Source organism: Notolabrus celidotus, chromosome 9, assembly GCF_009762535.1.
Source record: "Notolabrus celidotus isolate fNotCel1 chromosome 9, fNotCel1.pri, whole genome shotgun sequence".
Taxonomy (NCBI): domain Eukaryota; kingdom Metazoa; phylum Chordata; class Actinopteri; order Labriformes; family Labridae; genus Notolabrus; species Notolabrus celidotus.
The window spans coordinates 28534201-28546982 of NC_048280.1; the positions used below are offsets into that span (position 1 = coordinate 28534201).

A 12782-nucleotide genomic window follows, 5' to 3' on the forward strand; every position below is an offset into this window, starting at 1 on the left:
CTTTAAGCCCTGGTATAGCTCAGATGGGTTGACTTTATTACAATGCATTGCCAGTTTTCATGTAATGAGAAGTTAGCCATACAGATTGAACCCTTTGTTGTTCCAGGGTGTAAACCAAGGTGCAGCCTCCGGTGTTTGAAAGAAGTACGAAAATATAACAGTTCCACTAGTGTCCACATGGGGCTGGCTCTAAAAGCTAAAAAAAACCCATATAAACCCATTAGTCTCCATATTAAAATAAATAAACATTTTTACAGCCTCGTACCAAAAACAGTTTTTGTTCTCCTGCTCATTTCTTCGTTAACAGCAAATGTACAAAGTTGATTTTTTTATAGCGTGCAGTTTGTGTTTAGCCTAAAGTAATATATAAAATATAATAATTATGATATAATAAGAGGTGTGCTCATTTAAGACATTATCTAAGCCAGTTGTTCTCAAAGTGGGGTCCTGGGACCCCTAGGGTTCCGTGAACCATAGGGTTGGGGTCCGTGAAATATTTTGAATACATTTCTAATAAATTATATAATTGTGCTGTCATTACAAAACAGCATATACGCCTTTGTTATGATACCATTTGGTGGCTCGAAGGGATATGTGAGTCTTGCTATTGTTAATTTTCTGAAAGCGTTTAAGATCAATTACTTGAAAAGTATAAATGCTGTCATGTTGAGTCCACAAGGAATGAAATGACCCTCTGTTTTAAAGGTATACAGTGGGGCAAAAAAGTATTTAGTCAGCCACTGATTTTGCAAGTTCTCCCACTTAGAAAGATGAGAGAGGTCTCTAATTTTCATCAGAGGTACACTTCAACTATGAGAGACAAAATGAGAAAAAAAAATCCAGGAAATCACATTGTAGGATTTTTAAAGAATTTATTTGTAAATTATGGTGGAAAATAAGTATTTGGTCACCCACAAACAAGCAAGATTTCTGGCTCTCACAGACCTGTAACTTCTTCTTTAAGAAGCTCTTCTGTGAGGCTTGTGTACTATTTATTGTGTTACAAAACCATTCTTAGGGATAGGGTTGTGAGTAGGGTTAGGGTTAGGGTTACGATTAGGATTAGGGTTAGGGTTAGGGTTGGGGTTAGGATTAGGGTTAGGGTTATGATTGAGGTTAGGGTTAGGCTTAGAACCAGAACTAAACTTAAGCAAACAAAACCAGAACCAAACTCAAGCAAACAGAACCAGAACCAAACTCAAGCAACCAGAACCGAAACAGAACTGAACCAGAACCGAACTCTAGCAACCAGAACCGAACCAGAACAAAACCAGAAGCGGACCAGAACCGAACCAGAACCGAACCACGCCTAGAACCAAACTCAAGCAAACAGAACCAGAACCAAACTCAAGCAAACAGGACCAGAACCAAACTCAAGCAAACAGAACTAGAAGCAGGTCAAGCAAACAGAACCAGAACCAAACTCAAGCAAACAGAACCAGAACCAACTCAAGCAAACAGAACCAGAACCAAACTCAAGGAAACAGAACCAAAATCAGAACCAATCTCAAGCAAACAGAACCAGAACCAACTCAAGCAAACAGAACCAGAACCAAACTCAAGCAAACAGAACCAGAACCAACTCAAGCAAACAGAACCAGAACCAGAACCAAACTCAAGCAAACAGAACCAGAACCAACTCAAGCAAACAGAACCAGAACCAAATTAAGTAAACAGAACCAGAACCAAACTCAAGCAAACATAATCAGAAACAAACTGGACCAATCATTATTAGTGTCCTCAGTGCAGGTTGGCATTGCAGTACGCTGGGCCAGGCTGGCTGGTGTATCTTCGGCTGAGAGAGGACCGTAGAGAGGTAAATCTGTTATTTAAACCCACAGTAATATTATCATTAGCTAGTTAACAGTCAGGAGTAATTAATATACCTATACATTAAGTTAATAACCGTGAAGTGACATTAAAGCTAGGCATTAAACTATAGATTGCCATATGGTTAATTTCATTTACAGTATTTCTCAATTGCTAAAACACTAAACCCTATGGTCTGAACAAAATTCCTTAGCGGCCTGAACCCATGTATTGAATCAGTCACTCTTTTGGCAAAACCATAAACAATTTTCACCTGTTAGACACAGCTTGCAAACACATTCTCATTCATTAAAACACATTTTGCATTGTGATGCACTTGTGTTGCATAATGGTAAGCACAGGTAGCAAAAGTTAAACACATTTGAAGCACAGGTGTCACAGCTTAAACACAACCGCTCAAAATTGATCACACTTGAAGCTCTAAAATGAACAAGAATTAACTTACTAACTTAATGTATTCAGCTATTGTTTAATTGACCATTTTCCTTCTCATGTGTCTATGGATTCGAGGAAGTGCAGACATTGATACTTCCGTGTTTGCTCATTTTCTTCATCCCCGGATGTTGATGATGACGTCATATCAAAAAACCGTTCACCCTTGCTCTCTTGACGTGACGCACGTTTTCGGCACGAGCTGCGCACCTGACGTCAGACGCTAAAGTTTCCCGCCCTGCAGCAACTTTTTACCACAGCTCCTCTTCACCACGGATAACTCTCCAGTTACCGACTACATGTCCTCCACGTACTCGGTGAGTTTATCCTGATTCTGCTGAGACTGAAGGAGATTCATTGTTTGGTCTAGTTTGGTGTGTGTGTACGTGCGAGCTAATGAATGCCAAAAGCTTGCTTGGAGGCTGTCAGTGTCACGCTGTTGATTAAGTTGTTGCGTTACCATTGCGGTGCATTTTACCATGTAAATCATATTCTGCTGTTAAGGTTATGTTTTTAATATAACTTGTAGTGAGGTTCCAGCCATTGCTTTCAGGTGTTGACCTCAATTAGGTCTGAGTCTATGCAAAATATTGTGCATTTGCAAAATTTGAAGTAAACATAACAGTGTTAAGTGTCAGGTGCTTTTCTGACACAAGACACGTGTCAAAGTTGCCCTGTTTTATACACAAATTGAATTCAGTCATTGTTTTAGAAATGACTGAAACCTCAAGGCTGTATAACATTGCAGTGCTGTAAAATGTTTGCTCTTTCTTACAACAAACGCAGCTGTGGCAAATTGAATTTAATTAGGAGCCTTCTGTTTGACTGTCTTATAAGTGAGCCTTTGTTGATTCTGGCCTTAGTTTCATTTATTGATAATTCAATTATTCAGTCATTTCTTTGTTGATAAGACAGATTGTTTATACATTTTACCCTATGGTTTGTTCAGTAAACTAGTGCTTTATTGAAGCTTTTTTTAAAAGGATAGTCAAGTATTATACAAATAAGCTGGATGTTATTGTGTGTGAGACTACTACATAGTGAGTGACCGTGTTGTTGGCATGTATCACTTTCTATGCTTGTGAGGATCTTAATAGCCTAGCCCCCCAGTAGGCTACCAGACTGAGCTTCTCCAATATCATGTCCCTGCCAGGACACTGAGATCGTCCAGTCAGTTGTTATTGTTATTTGGATTTATTTTATTCTATCTTATTTTATTACTTGCACTGTGTTTATGTATCTTAGTATTGTATCTTTGACATTGTTTGGGTTATTTTTGTCATTTGTGCTGTTTTGATCTGTACAGCACTTTGGTCAACTCCGGTTGTTTTAACATGCTCAATAAATAAAGTTTGAGTTGAGTTGAGAGATCTTGGGCCTGTCTTAATAAGAACAGAGGTTGAGTTGAGAATTTATTAGGCGGTGGCTGGTGGCTGTGTTACAGCTTAGACATTACGTGACCCATATTTCATACACGCAGTGATGAAAATATGAAGAATAGATTTAACTGACAAGAAATTCTGGTGAGGACTAGTGAGGATGTCCATGTTTAATTGTTAACTGTTATACTTTGCCTATGTTTTTGTGTAGTGGACAGATGTGCAGACTGTGCAGCTTTTATTAGGAATGGGCAATGATTTTTGAATATTTGTTCACTTTGTTAAAATCCAAAAGAGTTACTTCAAATATTTTCTTATTTTAAAAGTACAGTTTTTCATTGTTTTTACCGGTGCCTTGTTGTAATATGGTATTCTCGCCAGACGGTGGCTATAGAGCGTCTTAAAGATATTCAAATAATCGTTGAATAGATGCCAACGATTATCGAATAGTATTTTGGCTTAAAATGCCCATCCCTAGCTTTTATTACATTAAAAAAGCAATCCGTTGAATGGCATCGTCCCTTAGCTGTATGTCTTCACTTGCTGTTTTTGACCCTAAAAGTTTTGTCTTTGGAGGGATTTTAAAAGCACTCTGATTTTCTAGTCATATTTCGATTTGAGGGAAGAATCACTAGGTTTCTTTTAAACAGTGCTGCTTCAAGTTTTAACCACACATGTAACCTAACTCCATATTACAGCAGCTGCCATTCTCTATACTGGCATGCCACTCGGTAGATAGTGGCATTCAACCGGGCGTGTTTGGATCTAGCTGTCACTCCCAATATTTACGTTCTCCGTCTCTTAGCCGTTGTGAGTCCCGCACTGTAACTCTAACCTCTTGCAACTAATATCTAGGCAAACACAAGTATCGGATCAGGACTCGGTAGCGGCAAATATCCAATATTTAAAAATCTGATCGTGGGCCAAAACAGCTGATCCGGCCATCCCTAGTTTTGAACATATGATATTGTTCATTTATGACATTTGATACATTTGAAGTGATCAAGCTATAACCTTTGTTTGCTGCAGTGATGATCTGTTGTCTCTTTAATCCACACTGTGACATCCATTCCCTTGTCTCAGAGCGCCTCACTGTCCCTTCATACTAATAAAGCTCTGTCATCGGCAGGGCAGGCAGCCAGTCCACACAGACCACCATGCAGCTGAATAAACCCTCGCTTATTGATGTGGTGGGGAAATTGTGTTTTTCTGGGCCTGTTGGGGGGCTGACTGTGGAAGCCGCTGCTGGATTAGAAGTGGCAGAGGGTTGTGTGAGTGAGAAATGAAATCCGATTTCCTGCTCTGTTCAGGGCTGACTATCAGGAATATTTTAAGCTGGAAGAAACAATCTGTCTGCCCAGTGTGTCTGAGGAGCTCCACGCCGGATTCTCTTCCCTCAAGAAGAAAACGAGCTGCTCTCTCCTGATTTCCCGCCTATCAGTGGAATAATTCAAGGTTCAAGCCGTGCTGGCTCGGGGTTAAGGAATCAATTTGTGTTAGGGTTAAGATGATATTTGAATTGGAATCTCAAGGGTATGCTACAGGGCTTGTTCCATCTCTTGCGTATATTACCTAGGGTGCACCAGTGGGTCATTCTGCTGCACAAGGATGGAAAGAAGTAAGGAAAAAAAATCAAAGGAACAAAGAAAAAGTGAAATAGACGGGAGAAAGATAGGAAAGATTCCATTAATGGAAGAGTGAAAGAGGGCTTGCAGTTGTAGATCTGTTTGTGTTGAAATTCAATCACCTCAAAACTCTGAGGAGAGGGGAGAGAGGATAGTTTTCCATCTTCATCTCTGTGTCACTGGACCATTAAAATAACTTGGCAGGTTGTTCTCCTCTCTCCCTGCAGGCTCAGCCTCAGGTGTGCCGACGTGAAGGGCGGGCGAGGTCACAGAGGGAGACGGATGGGAGGCCAGTGGGTGGTGGGGTTGAGGACCCAGGGCAGAGGTGAAGGCGAAGGTTTAGGGATGGTCGGTTGTGTTACAGAAAAATCCTGTTACACCCGACTGATTCACCTTCCACCACCTTGACCCCTTCCCAACTGCCTGGGTCCTTTATGGCCTTACGCCTTGCTGAGCAGTGCACTATGGGAGGCCAGTATTTGCAGGCAGCAGGCTCAGGCAACCTGGTCTCCAAAGACATCCATCACCTCTTTTTCTAGGTGTCAGCAAAAATCAGGAAGCAAACAACAACACATACATGCAGCAGATATGGCTTCTGTATGGTTTATATAAGGAAACAATCCAGTGTATAGAAAGGTCAGTCCGTTCTGTTGATCTGTTGAAAAGCTTCGAACATGTACATCGTCACTGAATCTAGTCTGATCAGATTTCTAATAATGGTGTCTTTTTGCTTTTTGACTGCTCGTGATGCTTTCTTGTCCGGCACGGCACAGATACAGTCACGCTGGTTACTGGAGCAGATTTTGTCCTCAAAGTTTGTTTAAACAATGGACTCCTGGTTTCAGAAAGAGGTAAAGAAAGCATTTTTTCAAGCTGTGAACTGTTGATTTGGATTGCAAGAATGACATATTAGTGTGCAAGTGCACATTTTTATAGTGTTTATTTCGGATATATAAACTACGCAAAAAAGACACAAAGAACAAACATTATATAGAATGCAAAAAAAATAAAATAATTATAATCATAATACTAAAACATTTATCCTAACTAATATGAATTGTATTCACATGTCCAAAAAGGAGTGTGAAGAAGTAAAACGTATTACATCCAACCCCTTCTCCATTATTAATTAATTAATAATGGGCAATTAATTAAAAATTTGTGTAAATATAGATATACGTATATGCCAACACACACACATCTTGATACATGCATACATTTGTGTGCACACACCCATACATATAAATGTACATACATAGGTGTACATTCGGTACATACACACATGTACACCCATAGTATGCACATGTAGACACACACAAACATTCATAATAGGGATGCAAATTTCAAGTATTTATAAATACTTGAATACTACACAATATATATAACTGACAGTATTTAACAGCTACGGATCATATTAAGGCATACAAAATGTTAAACACTCTGAATATCAACATGTAAAGCAGGCTCATGATATCCTCGGACATACGGTCATTAAAGTGAAGGCTCAGACTTCAACAAGGGAACTGAACAGGATCATATTGTGGACTCGCAGTGTTCAGTTCTGTTTATTCGTTCTTATTGAGAATAACAAGCATATGAACGCGGTCAGGTGTCAGCCAGGAGCGCAACGGGGTGATGATCAGTGGCGCCGCCGCCGGCGGAGAAAAAAAGCGCACGTAGAGACCTGTCACTGAACCGCAGCCCCCAGCGTCTCCGCTGTGCACAACACCTTCAGTCAGCTGTTTCACACCGAAATGTGCTTTAAACTTAAAACACCTCCCTGATAGCTGAACCAAATATGAGACCACATGATGTTTTTTTCACGTGATATAAAACCGAAACAAAAATGTGTTCCACTAAGTTCTTAACAAACAATTAATCAATAGTTGATTAATTGTTGGCATCCCTAATTTATATACAAACTTATATACCCACTTATTCACAAGTATACATACACACATATAGTATAATACAATGTTACACCCCCATACCCATAAGCAATTAATAACCTATCAACATACTAATACAACTAAAATATCTACAAGTACCTATCTGCCATCATATTTGTAATGTATGTTGAAAAAGATACATGTCAGCATGTTAATCAATGGATTTGACTATGTTTGACACAGAGGGGGGTAGGCTGGTTTCAGTGGGCCAAGGTGTATCAACCTGCATAATATGATGAACATCTAAAATTAGTGAAGGCGTCTTTTGACTATGCAAGGATCATATGTATGAGATGATGTTTAGTGAGGGTGGTTATACGATTGAATGGTTGTCTGTCTCTCTGTGTTAGCCCTGTGATAGGTTGGCGACCTGTCCAGGGTGTACCCTGCCTTCCGCCCGAAGCCAGCTGGGATAGGCTCCAGCCCCCCGTGACCCCTAACGGGATAAGCGGTCAAGATAATGGATGAATGGATGGATGGATGGATGGACGGATGGATGGTTATACGATTCAGGACAGAGTGAGACTAGACCCTGACCTGAAGTAAAGGTTTTTCTTTACTCACCCTGAAGGAAAAATTCTGAGTAAAGTTGGGGCTGTTTGTGTTCAGTCACATCCCATCCAGTTAAAAGCAGGACATTTTCAGAAGTCCAGTGCATGCTCGAAGTGGGCTGAGTAGGGTCTTGAGTTCACTGGTCATAGTTGAAAGAGTGGCTGAGTGTACTGGGTAAATTGGGATTAAGTGGCTGAGTGTACTGGTTGTTGTGGGAGGAAGAGGCTGAGCAGACTGGTGTAAGTAGGACAGAGAGGCTGTGTGGACTGTTCATAGTCGAGAAGAGAGGGTAAGTGGACTGGTAATGTTGGGACACAGAAGCAGAATGGACTGGTAACACTTATTCACAGTGGCTCAGATGACCGGTAATGTTACGCTCTGATGATGAGGAAGCAAAGAAGTGTATCTGGGGAGGTTACCATGCAGCAAAAAGCTCCCAAACAGGAGTGAAAACCCAGTAATTTATGTTTCTAACTCCAGATGAGAGAATCAGTAACCACAACGTGCAGGAAGCTATGAGTGAGATTGTATATTATTCTGTGTCAGGGTATTACAGTTATGTGACTTAGAGCCTCTGGGAACATTACTTGGAATATTAATAATTCATATAGGATATTAAAACCCAGTGTGTCATTAAGCATCAACGGAAATCTGACTAAACATCTGTATGACAAAACCTTGTTCAAAAACAGCTTAAGACTGTTTCTCAGGACTGTGAGGGCGTGGCAGCTAATGCTTTGGTTAACACAGTATGTCAATCAAACTAATCCATGACAAACAGTTCTAACATTATGGCCCAAACAAAGAGAGAATCTAGTCTAACTTTACATTTTTGAGTCGTCTGAATCTGAACCAGAGGATGAAGAAACTCCAGTGTCTGAATATAATATATTTCTAAAGGTCTGAGGGGTGACTTACAAAATAATGATATAATTTGTTACTTTTATTACTACGTAGACTTTCGGAACGTGTGTTGCCTGGAGAGGCAGAGGCTGAAGAGAGGGAAGGAAGGGCAGGGCAGGGCACAAGCCATTTTGCTAAGCCCTGAGTTTTCCGGGCAAAGTTGAAGAACTGTTCCTGGGGGATATGAGCGCAGCATATGTGGGACTGCTGAACACCACTCTGCCACGGCTCACCAAAAAAACAGCCTGCTGTTTCTACAAATACACTGTAGTTGGAAAAATAGAAGTATTGGATAGATAGATAGATAGATAGATATATATATAGATAGATAGATAGATAGATTAGAAAAAATGTAACAGATAATATTTGAAATATGGACTCAAGTTCAGTTCTAATATTTCAAAGGCTAGGGTTGGTAGCCACGGAAAACTAGCATGAATATGAAAGTAGCATTTCCTCAGGACTCCATCTAACCCCTCCCTCCCCTTGGAGCTCCTCCAAAATGACACCCCCGCTCACATGCAACAGCGCCACTGAATGTGACCATATGATCGTGACTGATTCAAAACTGGTCCTCAGCACATGGTTTGTGTTTTGCTCTACGTCAACTCATGTCTCACTCAGCGGTAAGAAATCACCAAAACATTATCATAGTGAAAGTTAAAAACACAAACAAGAAACATGAAATGTGCACGCAGGAGGTGGGCAGAACGGCAAAACAGGATTTGATTGGCATTTGGCTCCTGATGGCAGTGATTGGTTGGTGTTTTCCCAGGTTAACTCCGGCTGCAGATAGCGGCTTTTTTTCCCGCTCTTTTTTAAGAACTATTGATTGCCATCAGGACATAACAATCATTTTAACCAGTATAACAAAAAGTGTATCTAAATCTGACTACCAACCCCAGCTTTAAGATAGTTAATAGTGTGTACATATGATCATAAATACCATAGAACACTGACTGAAACTTTCCTCTTTTTTAAATTGTTTATCTTTACTCAGGTAAGTTTCAGATTTGTCCTATTTTTTCAAATGAAATTGAATTAAAGAAACATTTTAATGTCACATTGATGCCAGACACACATGCCAGACAAAACACGTAGAGTAGAGGCAAAAGAGCGAAGGATCCATGGGCCTACATGTGCATGTGTTTTCTTGTGATGGGATGTTTGTACATGTAGTCATATCTCATTCTGTGTGCAGTTTGAAATGTCTCTAAGTTGCATCGTCTCTCTTTGTATTGAATGTATTAGTTTGTTAAGCGTGTATGAGGTTCAATAACAACAATTGATTTTTATTACGATAGATTATATAAAGAATAAGAAGAAAAGTATAATCACATCGACCCAAGGTAAGAGATGCATCAATGGCATAAACATAAACGTGGACTATCGCAGCAAGGTTAGATAAGATAGTTCAACTAAAGAAGGTCTGTGTGACTGAAAATAAATCCACTCCACCTGTGTCTGAAGCCTTGATTGCAGAAAAAGAATGAATACATCTGAAGAGCTTGAATGCATCGCTGTTAAAGCTGAACATTGATATTCAGCTACATATTTCTACTTGTTCATCTTATGATGTTGGTTTAGAGCTCTCACTGTCACTCTTACTATAATGTGATTCACAAAAGAGGAGCAGGTAAACAGACTGAAGAGAAGTCACTCTGTTTTTTGAGAAACTTTGACAGTTTATTATTTCCAAGTCATAATGCCAATGCCAAGTGAGACTCTTGAGTTGATATTGTACCTTTTTATGTAAGCACATAACATTAGAATGAAGGACTAGCATTTAGTATAGCATCAAGGCTCTCCAGAGATTAGCTGCGTCTTCCTGTCCTCTTGTTCATGGACACTCGTCTTTAATCGCAGCAGTGGTTATTATCCTGTCACTGCTTATCTGCTCTGTAAATTATACCCTGCAGTCTCTCAGCACCCTGCCTTTCTGCTACACCACATAACACTAGATGTCTCACATCCTTTCAGATTATAACATAGTTCATTGCTAACAAAGCATGTCAACCTATGTTTCTCATCATCATCATCCTCAACAGCAGATCAGGATGGAAGTTTAAAAAAAGCACAAGTCTGACACCATACCTTAGTAGCAGCTCAAACATGAAAGATTTTACTACATGAACGAAATGTATCGTTACTAGCATATGGCTTATAAACGGTCAGAGGTCTATTCGCCACATAACAGTTAAATATCTGGACCAGAGTAGTCATGTTATTATTAAAAATAATGCTTCATTTTTACAGCCTTTTAGGGGTATAGGTGCACCCAGTCTGACCGGCTTCTTCCTCTGTATGTTGCTGTTCCGTGAGATTGGGATGACACACAAACACACACAGGAACGCTGAGCTACTCTGCTACATATACTTTTACACCCCTAATTATCTATACTGCTTATCCTTTATCCTGTGGGGCTGGAGCGAGAGGCAGGGTACATAGTGGACGGATCACCAGCCTATCACAAGGCTAACATATGGACAGATAACCAGACACTCACACCTGCATACAAGTTAGAGTGACGTACTAAAACCAGCATGTCTTTGGACTGTGGAACGAAGCTGGAGAAAACAGTAGGCTTCAGCAAAGATGCTGTTCCTTTAGCAGGTGTAGTAACTTGACGCTAATGCAAGCTGTGCCTCTTGTACGATTGTACTGTAAGTGGCGGGGTTATGCAAAGAAGGCTCCAGTGAGTCATCAAGTGTCCCTTTCAATCCAACCCAAAACATCCTGGATATGAAAATGATGAAAATCTGTTGAACTGTTCAACTTTGAAATGTGTTAGTTAAATTGTCTTATACTTCCATTATGCAATTAATTAAATAAAGTCCCTTTACACAGACTTTACATCAACAAGATATAAGCTATCTAGCTAATGAAATTAAGTGACATAAGGTTTCATTGTGATATGTTAGAGGTTGGGTCAGTAGTATGACTATAAGGCAAAGGTAAAAACCAAGACATCATGTAAAGGCTCCTGATCCGATCCAATTTATGATATACAGTGTCTGTCGGTACCAGGGGTGCATCTCCCCCATTCATTTGAATGGGGCTGCAGTCAAACTTTAAAAAATAAATACACGTGGTACGAATGTTTCTCACATCCGTATGCTGTGGTGATATGCAGTAATATTTGACTGTTTTGTGTTCAAGGCCTCTTTTTTCTGAAAAGTTTCATTTTCGTTAGTTATTAAAGGTTAAAAAACGGGGTTTTACTTCCGGGTTAGCTTTGATTGACAGCTGCCATAGAGGGAAACTCCATAGGATCTTGTGATGCTACGCTGTAGGGCAGAGCTCATTACCGTGCCCGCCTCAGATCAATAATGAGGCTCAATATTAGTGTCAATATTAATACAAATGATTGATCCACATCCCTAGACAATACACACTCTGACACAGATGCACAGGAGAGCAGCTTTTCCCCCCTACTGTTGTCGCCTTGTGAACACTTCCACCATCATAACTGTCACCCAGGCAACTCACCTCAACACTCAGTACACACTCACTGCCTCAACACAGATTACAGATTACTGTCCTAACTGGCAGCACAGCTGAATGGCTGTTTGTCTCATGCTATTGTTGCTTTTGTGTTTCTCTGCACACTGATGCTTTTACCTTCACAGAGCTGTAACAGAAGGGCTGGTAGGGAAGGTGCTGCTTCATTACAGAGCTTTCCATGAGCAACTGTTGCTAGCTGAATCAGTCAGAAACATCATTTCATCAAATCTCGATGCTAAATTGATGCTAGGGCATTGCTGCAGGTTGCTGTTACTTCTAACTCATGCTTGCAAAATGACAAGTCAATAGCCTGTATTCTAACTGTATAGAGCTCGGCGATATTGAAAAATATGTTATCACGATAACATTTTTCATATCGGCTGATAACGATAATTATCACGATAAATATCAAATCATTATTTTTTTAATTTGAAGGTAGATTTCTGCCCTAGAGTAAAAAGTTGAAGACTGTTCATTAGCTTCTGTCTGGATTTAGTTTTCTGATAAGCTTCTTGAATCACTCATTTTTGACAATGCCATATTTAATATTGGGTTGCAACTAGCGTTTTAGGCCCATTAGCGCTCCCCTTCCTTTCCGGAGTGTATC

The 12782-nt window shown here is 40.0% G+C and overlaps 1 protein-coding gene across 1 annotated transcript in view; it reads left to right on the forward strand.

Annotated features, from left to right (window-relative positions):
• The first annotated feature begins 2419 nt into the window (after window positions 1–2419).
• The window catches only part of fbrsl1 (fibrosin-like 1), a 492137-nt gene continuing 481774 nt past the window's right edge, over window positions 2420–12782 (forward strand). Inside the window, exon 1 of the mRNA XM_034691889.1 lies at window positions 2420–2579. The gene's annotated coding sequence lies outside the window, so the exon portion shown is untranslated. The remainder of the gene's footprint in view (window positions 2580–12782) is intronic.